This window comes from Megascapheus bottae, chromosome 28 (genome assembly GCF_031878675.1).
Source record: "Megascapheus bottae isolate mThoBot1 chromosome 28, mThoBot2.hap1, whole genome shotgun sequence".
Classification (NCBI taxonomy): Eukaryota; Metazoa; Chordata; class Mammalia; order Rodentia; family Geomyidae; genus Megascapheus; species Megascapheus bottae.
In genome coordinates, this window is record NC_143536.1 from 4,248,646 (window position 1) to 4,268,836 (window position 20,191).

The window sequence follows — 20,191 nt, forward strand, 5'->3', positions numbered from 1 at the left end:
GTGAGCCATCAGGCCCAGCGTCGTTTCACCTCTCTGGTCTTCAGTTTCTTCATTAATAAGACAGGGAGCGAACAAGGCCCGGGTCAGTTAAGGATGGTGTGGCCCGTGGCGCAGGGCGTGGCACGCGGCGAGGGCGGACCAGGCTGTGATTAGTTGCTGTCTCTCCTATGAGAGATCCTTGGGTGCCCAGTGTCAGATAGCTTTCATTTGGCAGGAAACTACCAAATCTGGCTTATAGACCCCTGACCCTCGTCTGTCCCCATGGAGGTTCCGACAGGGTGGATCAGGTCCACCAGGACCGCCCCGCCCTCCGCGAGTCCCGCCCAGCATCTGGTCCAATGGCTGGCCCCGCCCTCCCGGCCCCGCCCTTCCCTCCGCCTAGCCCCGCCCCTCCCGGCCCCGCCCTTCCCACCTCCTGGCCCCGCCCCTGGCCCCGCCCCGCCAGGCCCCTGCAGCCTGGTTCGGCTCCTCCCTCCTCCTGGCCCCGCCCCTGGCCCCGCCCCTCCCTCCTCCTGGACCCGCCCCGCCCGGCCCCTGCAGGCTGGCTCGGCTCGTCCCTCCTCCTGGCCCCGCCCCTCCCGGCCCCGCCCCTCCTTCCTCCCGGCCCCGCCCCTCCTTCCTCCCGGCCCCGCCCCGCCCGGCCCCTGCAGTCTGGCTCGGCTCCTCCCCGCCTGGCCCCGCCCCGCCCCGCCCCCGATGACTCCGCCCCGCCCCGCGGGCCGCACGTGAACTTGGCTCCGGGCAGCTGGCCCCGGCCGGCCGCCGCCGCATTGATCTCAGTTCTTGGAAGGGAGAGGACGGGAGACGGCGGGCGCTGGCCGCAGCAGCCGGCCGGGCCTGGGGACCTGTCGTACTTCGAGGAACGGAGGGCGGACCCTGCGGCGGGGCCGGGCCCGGCACTCCGCGGCCTGCTCAGGTAAGGTCGGGCCCTGAGGGACCGGGGCCCCCTCAGCGGCTCGAGGCGCCGGGCGTCCCCGCCTGCAGGGCGGCTGCGCACGCCGGGGCGGGTCCTCCGTCCGGCCCGGGGCTCTGCCGGGCGTTGGACCGGGGCCCCGGAGCCCCCCAACTTTGCCCACACTCGGGGCAGAGCCTCGGCGGCGGGGCGGGGGCCGCGGCCCGCGTTCCCCTCCCAGCCCGGGCCGCGCGGGCGCGCTCCTCCCTCCGCGTCCTCCCGCGGCTGCGGACGGGTTCGCGGGCAGGTGCAGCGAACGAGTCGCGTTGTTTGTGTACTTGTTTGACGAGGGGACTCGCTGCCGGCCGGCCTGGCTGGACTGGGGACGGCGCGCCAGCTAGCAGCGGAGTGAGGAGGAGCTCAGGGCCCCCGGCGTCCCGCCTGGGCTCACTCAGGCCCCAGCGGCTCTGGTGTCACTGGAGACAGCACAGCAACGCTACTGAGCAAGTGGGAGGCTGTGGCGATGGTGGCAGCAGCCAGCATCTATTCAGGAATTACGGTCTGCCGGGCATGGCACTAAATGAATTCCGTGAGGCTGACATTCTTCACATCCCATTTTAAACTGAGACATCTGAGGCTCACTCGTAACCCGCTGCAGAGTTAGCGCGACTAATGACGGCTCTGCTCCTCACCAGCTTCAGATCCAGCTACCTGTCATCTGGGCACTTTCCCGGGTCCCCAGGAGTCTTCTGTTACAGAGTGCCAGTTGGAGACTTGGTTGGGAAGGCCAGAGGGACAAGAGCAGGGAAGGGAGGGAGTTCTCAGCTGACTCGGGCTGTCATAGCAAAAAGCACACTAGCCTTGGGCCAGAGGCTCAGGACTGTAATCCTAGCTATTCAGGAGGCTGAGATCTGAGGATCGAGGTTCAAAGCCAGCCCTGGCTAAAAAGTCCACGTGAGAATTTACCACTTAAAAACTGAAAGTGGCACGGTGGCTCACCGTGGTAGAGCACTACCTTTGAGCAAAAGAGCTTCAGGACAGCGCCTGAGTCCTGAGTTCAAGCCCTATGATCCACCAAAACAAAACCAAAAGCAAAACAAACACAGTAGTACTGGGGGCACAGCAGGTGCTTTCTTTCCTGCCTGCTATGTGGTGAGGTGTGGTGGGCTTGCTGACCAATGAGGAGGTGGGGTGGAAGGGGTGAGCCTCTGCTGCTGCAGCACCAAGCTTAGTCCTCCTAGATGCTTGGCGGGGGACCTGGACTCAGGCCCCCTGACTCTTCCCTGCCCCCGAATTGTCTTTTATGTTTATCCTTTTTGGACCAGGACCGAAGCTTAACCTAAGGGCTCTGTGCCTTGTTTAGCCTTTTCAAATCAAAGCTAGAACTCAACCATTTGAGCCACTGCTCTCCTTCTGGCTCTTCTGGTGATTCATTGAACTTTTCTACCCTAATTCTATGACGACAGCCTCCTGAGTAGCTAGGACTACAGGCCTGAGCTACTGGCTTCCAGCTTTTACTCTCCTTTTGATAAGACAGACTCCAGAGGAGGACTCATCAAAGCCAGAGAGATTGGAAGTTGGGGAGAAGGCCCGTGAGCCCCACTGGATAGACACCCCACTGCGGTTCAGTGACTCTGGTGTCATCCCACTGGGACCAGGCTGTTCCCCAGGGGGAGGGAGATTTGAGGACTTGTTGCCTGATTTTGTTCACAAAGGGCCACTGTGCGCTCATTATTTATGTGTTCCTCTCCTGTAGTTCAAGGGAAATAATTTATGAACTCGGGTGTTAGAAATATCCTTCCCAAGCCCCGAGTCTCCCAAGGCCCTGACCATTCAGGGAAGCTGGAGATGCTTTTCCATCAAATGGACAGCCGAGCCGAGGCCTCGTGGCCCTGCTGATACATTCGGAATCATGGCCCTCAGTCTCTCAGTCCTGAACCCCCAGCCTCTGGGGACTGGCCGGGCCACGCCATCGACCTGAACCCCTGGATTCAGTCTAAATCCATCAGGCCAGCTGGCCCCAGCCTTGGACCATGGACTAATTTACAGCCCTGGGAAGGGCGGGGAATGGGTCACCGGAGTTCATGGGTTAATACCAGGTTTGGTTTTCGATGTCAACAGCTCTCTGGATAACGAATGAAAGAATCCTATTCTGTTGATTAGATTTTGAAATGGATCAATTTTTAATCAGCCAAACACCTGACTCACTCAATAAGGGCTGCATTGTGGAGACAGGACGGGGCGGGCTTTATTTACAAGAGTGTTTGCTTTTTTTTGGAAGGGGGGGCATACGCAAATTCCCACCCCTGCCCCCTCCTCCTGACAGAAATTGACCGGGTTGTGGCTTGCCTCAAAAGGCTGAGTTTGATTCCCCTTGTGATGATGGAGAACCCCCCCCCATCTGTTCTGGGCAGACCCCCAGCTCCAGGGTTCCTTTTCTCTTTGTCTGTATTGATGAGAAAAGCATTTACTTGCCAATGAAGAGAGACAGCAAAACAGGAGGACACAAAGGGAGACCAGGCTGTGCCCTAAGGTGGCCCAGGCCTGGGCCACTGTGGGGCTGCCAGGACCCCCCAGCCTGGTCCTCTGTGGTTTTTAGTTTTGTTCTGTTTTTGTGCCAGTCCCGGACCTTGAACTCAGGGCCTGGATGCTGTCTCTGAACTTTCTGTTCAACCACTTGTGTCACAGCTCTACTCCTGCCTTTTTGGTGGTTCATTGGAGACAGATTTTAATGCTCTGGTTGGCTTTGAACTGCGATCCCCAGATCTCAGCCTCTGAGTAGCTAAGATTATAGGCATGAGCCATTGGTACCTGGCTCTCCTGTGAGGTTTTTACAGCAGTGACATGGAAATGATGGGAAGGAGACACTGAATTAGCCTCTGTGGGTTCATTTACAGGCAGCAAACAGGCAGTGCCCGCTGCCCTACCAGGCTCTGTGCTGGCATCAGAGTGGGTGTGGCAGGGAGATGGACGTCCCTGCCAGTGAAGGCTTCTGTGAAGCGGAGGGCAGGCTTGCGGAGGGAGGAGGGCTATGCTGGAGTGCTCAGAGTACTCCATTTTCTGGAGTCAGGAGGGGCCTGAGGAAAAGAGGAGCAGGGCCACAGGCAGCTGGACTGATGATGGGGCCAGGAAGGGGCCGGGAGCCAGGTGGCTGGAAAGGAGCCAGTATGCAGCCTGTGGGGAGTACCCCACTTCTGACTTGTCTTAAGCGGACCATGTGGAAGTGGGTGGCAGAGAGGTGGGAGCCTGGGCTGTGAATCAGGTGAGGGTGTCGCATCTCAGCACGCCTTTGGTAATCCGGTGACCTCAGATTGTCCTTGGTACAGAGCTGTTGGCATAGAGCCTTGTAGAAGGGCTGGTAAGAAGCTGCCTTGCCCCTGGGAATGGGGTCTTGGCGTGGAGAGGGGGCGATTGGCTTTCTCTGTGCCTCCGGCATTTTATCTGGTGGAAATTGCCACTGGAGACACACTGTGACACCCACGTGGACATTGCCACCCTGATGAGGCCCAGAGAGGGCAGTGGTTTGCCCCAAGTCACACAGCAGGGCCTGAGGACCCACGGCAAGGCCTGACCTCCCTCCCTTCCCCTCAGCCAGGCAGGGCTTCTGCTTGTTGGTTGTGGGTTTGGCAGAACTGGCAGGTCTGAGGAGCAGATTTCATCCCCACACTCTGCACTACGTCCCATGACCGTTGGCTTTATTTCTTAGCTTCACATGGGCACATGCCTTGATGGCACCGATTCCCCAGGGCTGACAGGCTTGTGTGAGTGTGCATGCCAATGTCCCCAGGCCCCTGAGGTCCAGTTGCAAGGTTCTGGGCCTCGTTGGCAGGGGGAGGGGGTGGTAACTCTTCACAGTGCTCTGTGTTATGAACAGGCCCCTCAGGTGTGGCCAGGCCAGGTGTGGTGCGTGGAACCACTCCCAGATGGATCTCACGCAAACATCTAATCAAGTCTTGTAGGTTCTAGTCCTGTGTCTACTTGCCTGCCCTGTGACCAGAGCCAAGTTGCTTTTGTCCTCTGGGCTTTGTTTTCTCAAGTGCAAGGTAGACATGACAATAACACCCAGTCTCCTTTTCCCTGTGCTCTGCACAGACTGACCTCAGGGCCTTTGTGCTGCCGCTGTCTTTTCTCATGTGCGTGTTTCCTTGCTCCTTCACTTTGGCTGGTGGTTGCTGGAAGCTAAGTTTTCCAGAGACGTCCTCCTGCCACTGTAACATGTGCATGCTTGTACTCACACGTATGCATGCACACACGCTCACATGCACACACGCACACACTCACATGCCTGTTACTGTCTCTTGTTCGTCCTCCGTAGCTCTTGTTGTGGTTGAACTCTGTACCCATTTTTCTGTTCACCAATCCTCCCATTTAAATGCCAGCCCCACATGGGCAGCCATTTTTGTCTGCTTTGCATACTGCTGTGCCTCAAGCACTTTAAATGGCATTTGGCAATGTAGTAGATGCACAGTAGACTGTTGAGGGGGGTGAGCCAAGTCTGTGGTGCCAAGTTGTGTGGGAGCCAGGAGGCTGCTGCTGGGCAAGGGCCCTGGGGCAGGGACAGGAGGGCACGGAAGAGCAGGAACCTCTTCCCAGGGCTAATACATTCTGTGCTCCTGGGAGGGGCCCTGGGCCAGCTCCAGGCTGGCGCTTACAACTAGCTGAGGGGTCCAGCCAGGTGCACAGGTGACGGTGTTCCTGGGGCAGGGGTTTGGAGCCTCCGTTAGTCAGGAGCCTGGCACTGGCAGGGAGACGAGGCCAAGTGCCACCATCTCCAAGGTGACCCACTTTTTTTTTTTTTTTTGGGGCCAGTTCTGGGCCTTGAGCTCAGGGCCTAACCACTGTCCTTGGGCTTTTCCACAAGGCTAGTGTTCTACCACTTGAGCCACAGCACCACTTCCAGCTTTTTTCTATGTATGTGGTACAGAGAAATTGAACCTGGGTGGGTCTTCGTGCATGCTAGGCGAGCACTCTACCACTAGGCCAAACTCCCCTCCGCCCCCCAAGGTGACCGACCCACTTTTGGTTGACTGTTATTAGTTAGGTTTTTGGTGGGGGCAGACCTGCAGCCATCCAGGTTAGGGTGGAGTAGGAGAAGAGTGAATTCCTGGAGTACAGACTGGGCTGGACACGGCCACTCTCCAACTGAGCCCAGAAGGCCACACAGAACCTGCTGTGGGGAAAGGCCAGGGCCCAGCATGAGCCAAGGCACTGAGCCGTCACTGTAGCCCACATAGGTGCTGGGGAGAGGGTACGGGGTTCCAGGAACAGGAAGACGACGTTCCCCGCCGGGCTGTCTGCTCACGGTGGAGGAAGGAGGCAGAGGGGCTCCCCTCACCCCTGCCTTGGCTGGTAATGACAGAGGGAATTTTGAGAGGCCGTGTGAGTTTTCAGTGTTTGAAGAGCACCAGAGAGAATGAACTTCATTATTTTCTTTTTCTTCCCCCTTTTTAAGGCCAACTGAAAAAAGGGGGAAAGAGCTTTTTTTTTTTCCTCTAGAACGGGCTGCAGGCTGTTACGGAAATAGTAAACAGGAGGCCGGGCCAGGCCAGAAGTGGTCTGCTTTAATTAGAGCATTAAAGTACCTTAACACTTACACTTTATATTTTTGTGAACTTGATTATATAGCATTTTAAATACCTGTGAACATTTTAAGGACTCTCAGCAATGAATTATTTGCAGTTTCACAGGCAACTTCTATTTTAAAAGCAGGATGGCGAGAGGAGAGGGGCTGGAGCTTGCCACTCACTGTGTAAATGCCACCCGTCACCCTGTCCTGGGATAACCGCAGGGCCTGGGGGCGCCCAGGCCCCATCCACACCAATCTCCAGACATACTTTTTTGTGAGTGCATACCAATCTTGAGGCTTGAACCCCTAGATTTCCGCTCAAGGCTAGCACTCTACCCTTGAGCCACAGCTCCACTTCTGGCTTTTGGTAGTTCATTGGAGTAAGAGTCTCACAGGCTTTCCTGCTCAGCTGGTTGTGAATCACGATCCTTAGATCTCAACCTCCTGAGAAGCTTGGATTACAGATGTGAGCCACTGGCACCCAGTTTCAAGACATCTTTTTAAAACACTGCTTGCTAGCTTAGTAACCCTCCAGAAGCTTCTGCTATGGCGAGAAGAAACATCCAAACCATCCCTGGGGTCCTCCAGGTGCCTGTGACCTTCCTTAGTCTGTCTCCTCTAGGCCACTTGGCCTCATGAATCTTCTTGCCCTTCTGGTCTTAGCTTCAGGGCTATTGGAGCTGAGCTATACATCAGGGAAGACAGGAAATGGACAAGTGTGTGTCATGTGTGGATGGAGGGTAGAGCTGGAGGGACCCCTGAAGGCCATTCCAGGGTGGCAGAGCCTTGAAGGGGGGTCGGGCCTGGGGTCAGGCCCCATGTGGCCAGCAGAGGAGTCTGAGGCCCCAGTCTGTGCTTAGTTGGGTCCCTGCAGGTGGCCTGCGGAGCAGCAGGGCAGACTCCTGAGTGGCTGTGATCCTCGCCTCACAGCCACCAGGGGCACCGGCCATGGGCGAGGCCTCGTGGCTCACACGTGCGCTGTCACTGGCCCCCGTGCATGGGGCCGGGAGGGTCGCGTGTGTCCTCGATCAAGGGCAGCGGGCATGCTGACCCGATTCTTTCTTGCAGTCTTCTTTCACGATGAGATCTCAGAACATATTGATCGGGGTGATCACTGTTCAGATCTTCCATAGTTAATGAGGGGCCGTCTATTATTAGAAGCCCTCACTGACCAGGGCTTTTAATGAAGTCTGTGGTGCCGTTGCTGCTGGGTGTGTGGGGCACAGGGAGGGGTCCCCGTGCCGCCTCCGCACCCTCAGCCCTCTGAGGCTCTCATCCAGCACTTGGTCCAGGATTCTCTGGGACAGACCTGGCCCGTGGCTTTTAGGGATGGAAGTACTGCCACCCTTGTTAAGGTCCTGTCATTCCCAAACCATCCAGAGATGGCGCTAGTGAGGCCCAAGGGATGAGACCCCTGGAGGACCTTCATGTGGAATGCAGAGTCCATGTAGTTTTCCTGGCTGAAGGTCCTGACATGGTGTGTCACCTGGAATGCAGTGCTCAAGGCTGCTGGCAGGAAAGCTCATTTCTCCCCATGGTCGTGGCTGCCTTGGCTGCCCAGCCAGTAGCCCCCACTTCCATGTTTCCTTCTACCCCTCTTGAGCCTTCCGAAGGCACAGATATCAGCCATCTACTTCCTCTTCCCTGTGGTAGGGGTCTGGAACCTGGAGTCTCCTGTTCCATGCCAGGCAAGCCCTTTCCATGGAAGCCACATCCCTAGGTCTTTTCTGCTTGAGCTGATCTTGAACTTGTGATCTTCCTGCCTCCACCTCCTGAGTAGCTGGGACTGTAGGTGTACGCCACTGCACTGGGTCCCAGGCGTTTTCTAGAGATCACCATAGTCAGGAGCCTGGCCCCAGGTGTCCACAGGTGGAGGGAGGGTTGTCTGAGCAATTCTGCAGCCCCAGGCTTGTGTGGCTCCTGTCTTTGCCTCTGTCCCTCCGCTCTGTCTGAGGAGGGCAGCCAGTGTTGTCTTTGGGGCCCGCCTAGCCCCCTGTGCCTTGTCTTCATTCACCTGATTGACACCACAGGACACCTGCTGTCACGAGCTGTGTTCAGAGGGTTAGGGCACGCTCGGTCCTTTCCAAGTGAGTTAGGAATTGAGGCAAGGGCGTCCTCCTTTGGGGCTTTGTTTGGAAGTTTATGGGGACAAATTGTGTTTGTCCCAAATGTTGCTGTCTTGAGGTCCTACCATAGGCATTAGAGCCCCCACGCACACTGGGGCAAATCCACAGGCACAGTCCATAATCCCTGCTCTCCCTGAGGCACCCTGGCCCCCCCTCTTGCCCCCCATCAGTGGAGATGTGAGGATTTTTACACAGACAGGACTAGATATGGGGTGGTGAGCAACTAACTGTGTGTGTCTGTGTGTGTGTGTGTGCGCGCGTGCGTACGTGTGCATGTGCTTTGCAACAAATATTTTATAATAGACATGCCTCGTCTGCCACTTTCTAAAAGTAGTGAAAAAACCCCACTTTGAGAAAATAAAAATAACCCGACGCCTGAGATGGTGAAATCACCGAAGTTAGCCTGAGCTCGCGCTCCAACTTGTAGGGACAGTGGGTCAGAGACTGGGGGTGGGGCTGGGGGGCTCTGCACTTTGGAGGAGCAGCGGATCCCCATCCCACTGTGGAAGGAAACACCTTCCCGACATGCTTGCCGCCTTTCTCTGCCCACAGCAACGGCCACCTTTTATTTCCTGTAGACCAGACGTGGATATCATGTGAAATGGGAGCTTGGCTGGGCTCTGGTGCAGATCTCAGGCTTCCTGAAAAATTTATTTACTGTGACTGATCCCCGGCCGCGAGCTGATGCTGTCTGAAGCCAGGGAAGGTGGGGGAGGCTGAGCTGTGAGGCCCTTTGGGTAAGTGACTCCTGGCCTCGGTGGTGGTGGGGGGCTGCCGGGAGGGTGGGGACCTGACACAAGCCACGGTGGTCGTGATGTTCTCACGGCACTGAGCGGCGCGGAGCCCTTGCCCAGGGCTCCAACCGGACCAGATATTTAAAGCCAAGCTAAACCATCCTGTATAGCCAGCGTGGTCTCGATCAATAACCCCAAGAGCTGCATTAAAGAAGGGCAGAGGCAGTGGGCAGCGCTGGCCTGGGCAGCCCCGGCCATCGAGCTCAGCCCAAGGTCGGTGGGAGCTAGCAGGGCAGGGGAGGATTGTGCCTGTTTAGTGTGACAGTCTGAATTTTGGTGTGACGGTCTTGTTCCCGGCAAGGTCTCACCTTCTGGGTGCAGGTGGAGTCCTTTAGCTGTGGGATCCTCTCGAGTCTTCTCTGTGGTCCTCTTCACAAGGAAGCGATGGAGCCCTTACTGTGGGTCCCTTTGTTTGTTAAAGCCAGGACTCACCAGCCTTAGCACCGCACAGTCCCTCAAGCTGGGTCACTGTGCACTGAGCGAATGGCTGAGCGTTTTCCCAGTAGCCTGGTGGTCCCAAACGCAGCCCCAGTTCGGACCTGGGACTGGCTGTGTCTTGGGCAAGTGACCTGCCTGCCTTTTGGAGTCTGGGGAAAGAATTGGCTTTTCTAAGCCTCCGTTGCTTCATTCTTCTTAAGTGTGCAGTGAGCCCCTGCAAGGCTGCACTGAGAGACAAGGGAGGGGGGCTGGGGGAGAGGGCTGGGGAGAGAGGAGCTTGCGCAGATCCTCCAGGACCAGTGCTGTGAGCCCCCACTGCTTCGACCCTGGCCAGGCTGGTGTCCTTGCAGGGCATCTTGGGGTGGAGGTCGGCAAGGGGGCTTGACAGAGCCTGGTGACACCTTGGTGAGTGACAACTTCAGGAGTATGGTTGCGTGTTCGTCGTCATGTGTGCCATGGATGTGAGCCGCTGGCTCAGGTCACGGTGAAGCCCAGGCATTGATGTGGTCCCTCCTCTCCTGGGCAGTGCCTGAGGCTCCCACAGGGCCTGTGTGTGCGGACTGGTCCCATGTCTGTCCTCGCGGTGGCTTCCCAGAGGCTGGCTGGGTTGACTCAAGTTCTCACCCCATAGCTGGAGCTGAGTGGAGCCTGGGGTGTCTCTGGGGTCTCAGGAGCTGAGACCTTGGCCCATTTTCCAGACAAAGAGACAGGCTCAGGATGGCTAAGTCATCTCCCTCAGCCCCTGGCCCCGTCCCCTTCCTGGCCCCTCTCTGGTCATTGTGCCCTCCCCCCAGTTCCCCTGCCCCCCCATTCACAGGGTATGAAGAGCACAAACTTGACACAAATCATGGCTGACCTTCTCCTGCCCACCCCACTCCCAACTTCCACGCATACCCCAGGACCCCTGGACACAGCCCTGCAGTGAGCCCCACATCTGTAAAGGCTGAGTATGAGGGGCTTGTGTTGCTCAGCCCTGCTTCCTCTCCTCGGGGGCTGCGTACCCCCTGCTCACACACTGTGGAGAAAGCAAAGGCTTTTGGATGTTTCCTTTTGGCTTTATTTATTAAAAAACAAAAGCATCTGAGAGCCAAGAGCCTGCTTCAGGAACGGGGGAGTTAAAGGAAATTATATTAATCACAGTGCAACAATGAGTGCATATTAATGTGTCTGCTCTGGGCCAGATCTGGGGGCCCTAGATAAATAAGATGGGCTGCTGTTCTCAGAGGTGACAGGAGAGGAGACCACCCATTAAGGCACAAGCTGGCTTTGCCCGTGGCTGTGGGCCCTGGGCTCAGCAGGTGCTGGCAGAGGGGAGCAGGAAGGAGCTTGGGGCAGGCAGCTTGCTGTGGACCTGAGGATTAGACAGGTAGAGAATTTGGGAGGGCTTTTTTGTCATTCGTGGGGCTTGAACTCAGGGCCCGGGCACTGTCCCTGAACTCTTTTGCTCAAGGGACTCTTACCATTTTGAGCCACAGCACCACTTCTGGTTTTAGAGTGGTTAATTGGACATAAAAGTCTCATGGGGACTTTCCTGCGCAGACTGTCTTCGAACCACGATCTTCAGATCTCTGCCTCCTGAATAGCTAGGATTACAGGTGTGAGCCACTGCCTGGCCGTGGGGGGCTGTTTTCAGCACTAGACCCCAGGAATGGGGGGACGAGAGCAGGGCTCAGGATAGTTGAGGTGTTTGGCTGGGCTGGGATGAGTGGACAGGGCCCCTGGCCAGAGTCAAGGAGACATTGCCGGGAAGGATCTGGTTAGCAGTGGGCATAGTCAAAGGGCCCACTCAGTCTTTAGGAAATAGCTCTAGGGCCACCGTGGGGCCAAGGGCTAGGGACACAGAAGCTCAGGACAGGCTGGCACGGGGACACTCCACGCGGAGGCTGGCATGAGTTGACATTTCTATTTCTTCATGTATTTTAGGCTCCACTCCAGCAGTCCTGATGAAATGTGGGGGACTCAGAGCTGGAGGGGCTGTGCCCCGAACTCCAGAGCAGTGTGTGTAGGGGCCTCTCTCCCAGTGCCTGCTGGGGTCCTCCTTGTCTGGTTTCCTTGAGGAGGAAAATTCTGGGTCCTTTGGAAGCATGGGGACTCCACCCATGCAGCAGCCAGGGGCTGCTTTTCCCTGGGCGTGGCAGAGCTGGGCTACAGCCCGCTCCCTGCCCGTGGGGAGCCCCAGGCAGGGGTAAGCAAGTGGTAAGAGGCCCTCAGGGAAGGGCCCCGACCCTCAGCCAGCTGCCTGAGAGGCTCTAGGGTGAGGAGAGGTACTCATGCTGGCTTGGAAATCCAGGACAGCATCCTGGAGGAAGCAGCCAGTTCAGTGAGGGTAAAAACTAGCTATTCCATTGAACTGGGGATACCGGTACCCAGCAGAATATGGTGAAGATTGCTGGCTGTCCAGACACACAGGGTGACCAGTGTGGCTGTGCCAACATCGAAGGGGTGGGTAGTCAGAGGCAGGCTTTGTGGAGGTCCACAAAGGGGTCCAGGGGCCTGCACCTCCAGGGTGTACAGGGTGGGCCTGGAGAGGGGTGCAGTTCAGAGTCTGGGGCTGAGAGCATGTACGCACGTTTTGCCTGGCTTTCTCAGACTTCCGGTGCTTTTCTTTCCTCATGAAGACTCACCAAGGCCAGAGTCTAGGCCAGGCACTGTGAGAGGTTTGTGTGTAGGGCAGCAGGGGGCCCAGCTCAGGCCTGGCCCCTGGTTGGTCTACAGGGTAATGATGGGAAGTTGGGGTACCTTGTTGATGCATTCAGGCTTCTGGCCTCTGACTATAGTGTGGTCACGGGAGTGGTGTCAAGTCAGACCCCAGTGGACAGTGGGTCCCTTGCCTGAGCTACTGGGTGCCCAGGCATGAGGGCAGTGGTGGGGACCGAGCCTGTGCAGGGGTGGGGCCTGTGACAGCAGGGGTGGGGCCAGCTGGAGGAGGCTGTGTCCTGGGTAAAATTAGACTGGAGACGTTTGCTGGAACTGCACAGCCGAGTCCTGTGGGCTGGGCCGGGTGGCTCCTCCTGGGTTATTTTCGTAGATCCCTTTTCTTGCGCCCTGCGGTGGCTGACAGCCACGCTCGCTCATTCCTGGGGGTGCTGCCTGCCAGGCTCCCCTACTGCTGGGGACCCCGAGAGGACAGAGCTGTGGGGTGAGACCAGGAGGTGGTGCATGTGTGTGCATGTGTATGTGCATGCATGCATGCGTGTGGGTGTGCCAGCCTGAGTGTGGGCCTTTGTCTCTGTGCTGGCATTTAGGAGGTGGCCACTGGCATGGCGAGTGGTGTTCCCATGCCTGTGTTTCTAGGGGTGGTGTCAGTGGTGGACTTGTTCAAGTGGCACCATGCACGTGTGTACGCGGTGTGTGTGCTGTGCACACAGGCACGTAGGGGGCGTAGCTGGGGCATCTCTCACTTGCTGGGAGGCAGTGGCCATTTTTAACACTCCCGTTCCCAGCAGGGCCTGCAGGCTTTGCTGTCTGGGGCTTGCCCGGAAGAGATGGTGCTGTGACTGGAGAGGTGGCTTCCAGAGATAAAATGGTTTTATGTACAGTAGAGAGTAGGGGTGGAGACCCTGGGATGGCGCTGCCCCCTCTATCCGCCCCCATATTCTCTGGCTCATCACTGGGGCTGGACCCCTGGTTGGGGGGGCATCTGCCAGAGACTATAGGGGACCCCCAGAGGGCCACATCATAGTGGCCCCCACCCCGCCTGCATCACCTGCAGGGAGCCTGGTGGCTGCTGGTGGCTGAGTTTCCTGCTTGTTCCTGGGTTTGAACTCAGAGCCTGGATGCTGTCCCTGAGCTTTTTTTGCTTCCAGCTGGCACCCTACCTCTTGAGCTGCAGCTCCACATTCAGCTTTTTGGTGACGAAGTGGAGTGCAATCTCGTGGACTTCTTGGGAGGGCTGGTTTCACGCGGTGATCTCAGATCTCAGCCTCTGGAGTAGCCTGGGTGACAGGCGTCGGCCAGGCTACGGAGCCATTTCTTAACCTCTGTGTCCCTCCAGCCCCCCTCCCTTCCCGGGATAGTGGAATTGAGGTTGCACCCTGTGCAGAATGGAGTGGCTCTGTGACTGAACAGCTTTCACGAAGCAGAAGCCAGATGCTGCCAAACTGCCACGGATCCACGTGGAAATCAAGTGGCATCTGGCTCCGAATGCTTTGCGTCTTCATGCGTGGGGCTCCTCCCTGGGCCCCAGACTCTTCACCTGAGTGACGGGACTGAGGTTTGGCCTGATTCCCTCTGTTTCTCTTGTTGCCTTGGGGTCCTTCTGGAACATGGCTAGGCAGTTGGGTTCAGTGTACCCTAACTGCAAGAGGTGTCTGGCAGGTCATTTCACCAGTGCCTCAGTTTCCTTACCTGTAACACCAGAAGCTTCAGCATTGTGCATAAAGGAGCTAGGGTGACAGCTCTGCATCACTTCATCTGCACAGAGATCACACCAGTCTTTGTCCTAACCCAACTTTAGACTCGGTACTCCACAGCCTTGCTCGCTGGGGGCTGTGGGCACCTGTCTGGACATACCCAGCAGCATGGCACAGGCTGTGGGGTTCTTACATGGGGAGATCCCATGCACCCCAAGCCATGCATGTGTATACTGCTCCTGCAGTCAGCTGGCACCGTGGCTCCAGTTGGGTTAAGCCACTTGGGGCAGCAGCCAGGAGCAGGTGCCAGTGACGGGAGAGCCACCTGGCAGCGGGCAGTGGGCTGTTGGTGTGTGCCCCAAGTTGATCTAACGAGTGCACGGGTGTTGGATAGCAGAGCGGAGTGCCATGGTACCCCTGAACCCGGCACCCTGCCCAGGCCACCCACCTTCAGCGTGTGGGGACATGGCACCGTGAAGCCCTCCACCCAGGCTGGCGGACAGAGCACTGGGGGCCCAGCTGTGTGTCAAACTCTGCGGGGAAGGTCTCATGGAAATGCCACTTCTAGGTCCTTCGTACCCCGGCATCTTCCAGATCCATGGAGATCCACTGAGTCAGTTCTGTGGCCCCTCCGAGTTGGCCTTCTCCCTGGTCACAGACCTGTGGCGAGCTTTCAGTGAGGAGGGGTCCCTAGCACACTTTGCTGGCGTGCCAAGTGATTCTTAAAGGGTGGCCGCTTTCATTTTATCTCCTTGCGGAGACGAGCCCTCGCCAGCCCCACGGTCTGGAGATGTGGAGTTATGCTGTAGAAGGTGTTGATGTGGAGAATTTTTCTGGATGTGTGGTACTGAGAGTTGAACCTGGGCTCTGAACTTGTCAAGCAGATACTTTAACACTTAAGCCCTAAAGGTTTGCTGTTCAGATGTGGTCTTGTGCTATCATCATCATCATCATCATCATCATCATCAACAACAACAACAACATCATCAACATCATCATCATCTAGCTGGGGCTCGAACTCAGAGCTTTGAGCTCTTATTGGCTTTAAATTTTTTTTTTTTGTGGCAGTCCCGGGGCTTGAGTTTAGGGCCTGAGCACTGTTCTTGGGTTTTCTCAAGGCTAGAGCTCTACCACTTGAGCCATCGCACTACTTCCGGCTTTTATCTATGTATGTGATACCGAGGAATTGAACCCGGGTCTTTGTGCATGCTAGGCAAGTGCTCTACCACAAGGCCAAACTCCTGGCCCCTCTCATTTGTTTTGTTGTTGTTGTTGTTCAGGCTGGTGCTTAACCACTGAGTCATACCTTTGGTCAGGCATTTTGCTGGTTAATTCAAGGTAAGAATCTCAGAGGCTTTTTTACCCTGGCTGGCTTTGAACCTCTGTCCTCAGATCTCAGCCTCCTGCATAGCTAGGGTCATAGGGGTGAGCCACTGGCATGACATAACTGAAATGGGGATCTTGGTAAGTTTTTGCCCAGTCTTCCTGTTCTGCATCTCTGGAGAAGCTAGGACAGGAGTGTGAGCCAGGGTGCCTGGCCCTGGAGTGCCTTGGCTGTGTCCTGCCCATAACGCTAAGGAGCAGAGGGAGGGGGGTGGAGGATCATGAGAAAGGAGGTCTGTGCTGGGAGCTGACTCCTTTGCAGCTTTGCTGCCTGCTATGGCCTGAGCCCCTTAGGTGTCTTCCCAGGGCTAAGTCAGAAGGAAGGAAGGGGGCTCCTGTTTCTCAGTCACGGGCAGGGAGGCTCTCAAGGTTCCTTCTGGAAGAAATTGACCTGAAACCCACTTAAACCAAAGAGGATTTCTAATGGTTCCAGGGAATGGCTTCAGGCATGGCTGTACCAAGCCACTCAGATGATGTTTTTGCACCTCTTCACCTCCTGAGTCAGTTTCCCCTGTACAGGTGGCTCCGTTCTCAGTGGGGCCATCTTCCCTGGCGACTCTAGTCAGCTTGACAGCTCCCAGGGCAGGAGAACAGCTGATGCTCCCCTCTCAGTGAGCACCTAGGGTTCATGTGGACTGGACATTCTTGTTCCCAGCACCTGCACAAGTTGTTCTACCTCCCACGTGGTCCCAGAGGCGCCCATCAGGTCCACCTGGGCCCATGGTTGCCCGCCTCCTCCCCTCCTCCTCCCTTGGCATCTCTGCACTCCACCACTCCCCTCCCCCCCCCCTGGTGTCTCCACATCCCCCACTCCTCCGGAGCTGTATCTTGGTCTAGTTCCTTTGTGCCCTGACTGTTGTGCATTCATGTGAGGTGGGCGGGGGGGCCCAGCAGGCCAGAGCTTGGAGCTAACATGGAGCAGATGAGCCTGCAGCGCCAGGAACACTGAGTGGAGACGTCTGCTCTCAGGATGGCTTGTGGGGAGCTGGCAGGACAGGCATGTCCAGAGAGATGCTAGGAAGGATCTGTGAACCCCTGAAGTGGGCCCCCCTCCCCAGCAGGGCAGTCTGGAGTGCTCACCTCCTTAGGAATATGTGGGGTGTCTAAAAGGAGATATCCATTACAGGAAGTGTCAGAGGCGGGGGCCAGCAGATGTGATGAGCGGAGTGGCAGGCGGTCACCTAAGTGACAGGTGACACCTGGGGTGACAGTGACCGGTGAGGTGTCAGGTAATGATGGTGACGGGTGGTCTCAGGTTTGGTAGAAGGGTATTCATCTCTCCTCTCAGGAAGGGGCTGACACAGAAAGTGACCAGTGAAGGGGACGAATGGAGATTTGGGCGAACTGGACAGCCAGGAAGCTGTGTGTGTGTGTGTGTGTGTGTGTGTGTGCGCACGCGCGCGCGCGCGCATCTATGTGTATGTGTATGGGTGCATGTGTTGTAATCACACTCCAGGTCCAGTGAGGTGGCAGTGGGCTCCCTGCCCTGGCAGGGCTGTGGCTCTCTTGCAGGTGGGCGCGAGCCGGGGCTGGCTTCCCGGGGCTGGGCTGGCTCCGTGCATGCAAAGCCTCAGGATGCCTGACGCAGGCAGGTACAGATGCCATGGAGGGTCACTTCTGATTCTTGTGTGTGTTCCATGGAGTTTTAGCCTCAGGGAGTTCCCTGAGCTGGGGATTCACCTGTGCAGGGCCTGGCCCCCTATTCTACTTCCTCTTTCTTCTCTATTGCTATTATTTTTCTTGCCCACAATGCCAGACTGTTTTATAGTGTTTCCCTCTTTCGCATCCTGGGGTCCCTCAGTGACTGGTCATAATCACTCAGGCAGAAAGCCAGTGAAAACCTCCAAAAAAGCTAGAAATGGCTGGGCACTGGTGGCTCACACCCGTAATCCTGGCTACTCAGGAGGCTGAGATCTGGGGATCGCAGTTCAAAGCCAGCCCGGGCACAGAAGTCTGTGAGACTTATCTCCAATGAACCGCCAGAAAACCGGAAGTAGTGCTGTGGTTCAAGTGGTAGAGCCCTAGCCTTGAGCAAAAGAACTTGGGGACAGCACTTAGACTCAGAGTTCAAGCCCTGTGTCTAGAAAATGAAAAAGCCAGAAGTGGAGTTAAAAAGCTCAAGTAGTAGAGTGCCAGCCTTGAGCAAAAAGCTCAGGGACAGTGCCCAGGCTCTGAATTTGAGCCCCAGGACCAGCGCACACACATGTATATACACGCACGTGCACAGACACACACAACTCGGTTTAGGCCACTTGCAGCCCATGGGTGTTGCTGGGGTGCTGTTCTGTTTAGCACCGGTTCTCCTCCCTGCCACCTGCCTCTTTGGGGTGGGGGAGGGGCCGTGTGTCTCAGTCTCCATCAAATCCAGGTCAGAAAAATGGCACCCACCATCCTACCACAGCTACAGAGAAGCGGCGGCGGCGGCGGTGGCGGGCCCCGGCCCAGCCCCTGGCACCCCGGCCCGGCAGCCCGCGTTCTCCAGTCAAGATGAAAACTCACATTTCATTTTTATATGCGGCGCCTAATCCAATAATGATTTCATGTTGCAAACAGCAATGATCTCTCAGCATAGTTAATCAGAAGAGACTTAATGCTGTCACTATTTATTAACCTCTGTTGAAAAGCAAGAAGTTCCCCCTAATCTGTGATTGTTGGTCTTGTCAGGCCCTGCGGAGTGAGAAAATAGTTCTGGCATTCATTAACGCCGTGAGCACCGCGATGACAATTGGAGCCCTGCGGTATTTGGTGCATGAAATCTTGGCTGCGTTCAGTTAAGACTAGGGGGGCCTGGCGGGGAGGGGAGGGGGGCTGCTGCCGAAAGACCGCCTCCTCTGCCACGTTCCTCTCACAGAATGAAACAGTCCTAAGAATTGGGAGGGGGCAGAAGACAGGGTGCTAAGGAAGGGTGGCATGGACCTGCCTCTGGGTCAGGCCTCTCTCCAGGGAACAGCGTCCCCAGTTCTGTGGCTTTGAACTTGTTCTCAGATGTCTGCACAGCCCAGGCCAGTGACTCCAGCCTGTTCTTCACTTAGAAAATGGGTGGGTGCCCCATGTCCCATTAAAACAAAGTAATGAGGCTGGGTGCTGGTGGTTTGGGCCTGTGATCCTAGCTTATTCAGGAGGCCAAGATAGGAGGATCAAGGTCTGAAGCCATCCTGGGCAAGAAAGTCTGTGAGACTCTGATCTCCAAGGAGCCACCAAAAAGCAGGAAGCGGAGCCGTGGCTGAAGTGACAGCTATAGCTAACCTTGAGCACAAAAGCTCTAGGACAGTGCCCAGGCTCTGGGTTTAAGCCCCAGGCTGGCGTGTGTGTACGTGCACACGCACATACACACACAGCAGACATGCCAGTTTGGGGGTGGGTGAGGAGATGCCAGCTGTGTGCCGGGCTCTTCTGCTCAGACACGTGGGCCACTGACAAACGCATGCCAGCACAGATTCTGCCAGCGAGGACTCCGGGCTCAGAGCCCCCCAGTGGCTGGGGCTTCTTGTGCAGGCCATGCTTGATAGTCAAGCACTGCTGCCTCCCTGGAAAGGGCCCCTCCCAGTATCCTGGGTTGGTCAGTCTCAAACTCCAGGATGAGCCTTAGCCACCGTGCAATTCCTGATGGAAATTCACCTTTAGCAAACCAGTTTCCACTTGTGGGGTCTCAGAAGGGCAGATTCTCCCCCTGGAGCCCCTGGACAAGCTTCTTGGGCAGGCCCTGTGAGCTCTTCCAGGGAAGGGTCAGGGCGCCCTGGCACACAGAGGTGGGCGGGTGCTAACAATGTGGGAGGACCTGGGCGGGCTGGGCGATGGGTTGTGCACTCTGTTTGGTAATAAAGGCTGTTTTAGGAAGGAATTTTAAATTTCAGTATTCTCATTTGCCTGTTATTGCAAAGGAGCCTAGCCTAGCCTGCCTTTGACTGGTAGAAGCATCTGGAATTAATGAAGCGGCCTCTGATCGGGCAGAAATCAATGCAGCCTGCATTAATTGCCCAACGCTGAAACCTTCCGTTTTATTTCTGACTTGGAGAGCCATGGCCTAAGAAATCTCTCTTAAGCAGTGTTTGGGGCTGGGCTGTTTCTTTACTCCATTTGGGGCAGGGGGAGGAAGGGCTTCCTCGTGTGGCTGCACTCACTGTAGGCACAAAGCCGCCTCAGCCAGCCCACGCTCACGCAGGTCCCCGATCCCACCCGCCGCACACCCGGGGGTTGTGGCCAGCAGGTCCAGGGTCGCTTGCTCACCTCAGCCCCAGTGCTTGGCCCTTCTGTCCATTCCCTCCCCAGCGTGTGTGAGCTTTGAGTGGCATTTGGAGGACGAATAGGCATTCTGAACTGATAGGAATTGGTCAAGGAAGGAAGGGAGTGAGGCCAGGCCACTGGAGAATGAGAGGGCATGGCAGGAGCAAGGGCCCTGGGGCATTCTGCTCAGCCTGGAGCACTTTGTGCACTGACCACCGTCTTCCCCCCAATTTCTGTTCCCCCTCTTGCACCTGCAGTCTCCGATCCCCCCTACTGCCTCCCCAGCCTCAGCTCTCCCCGAGCGTCCAGTGAATGGACCGATTCCGAGTGCCGTCTTCTCATACACACTGCTTTCACTCGTGGTGGGGCGCCCGGCCCCTGCTCCTCTTCGTTGCTGGGCAGTCTTCCCCCGAGGC

General features: G+C 56.8%; 1 protein-coding gene across 1 annotated transcript in view; it reads left to right on the forward strand.

Annotated features, from left to right (window-relative positions):
- Positions 1-801: 801 nt before the first annotated feature.
- Cux2 (cut like homeobox 2) overlaps positions 802-20,191 on the forward strand; it is a 99,894-nt gene continuing 80,504 nt past the window's right edge. Inside the window, exon 1 of the mRNA XM_090320056.1 lies at positions 802-916. The gene's annotated coding sequence lies outside the window, so the exon portion shown is untranslated. The remainder of the gene's footprint in view (positions 917-20,191) is intronic.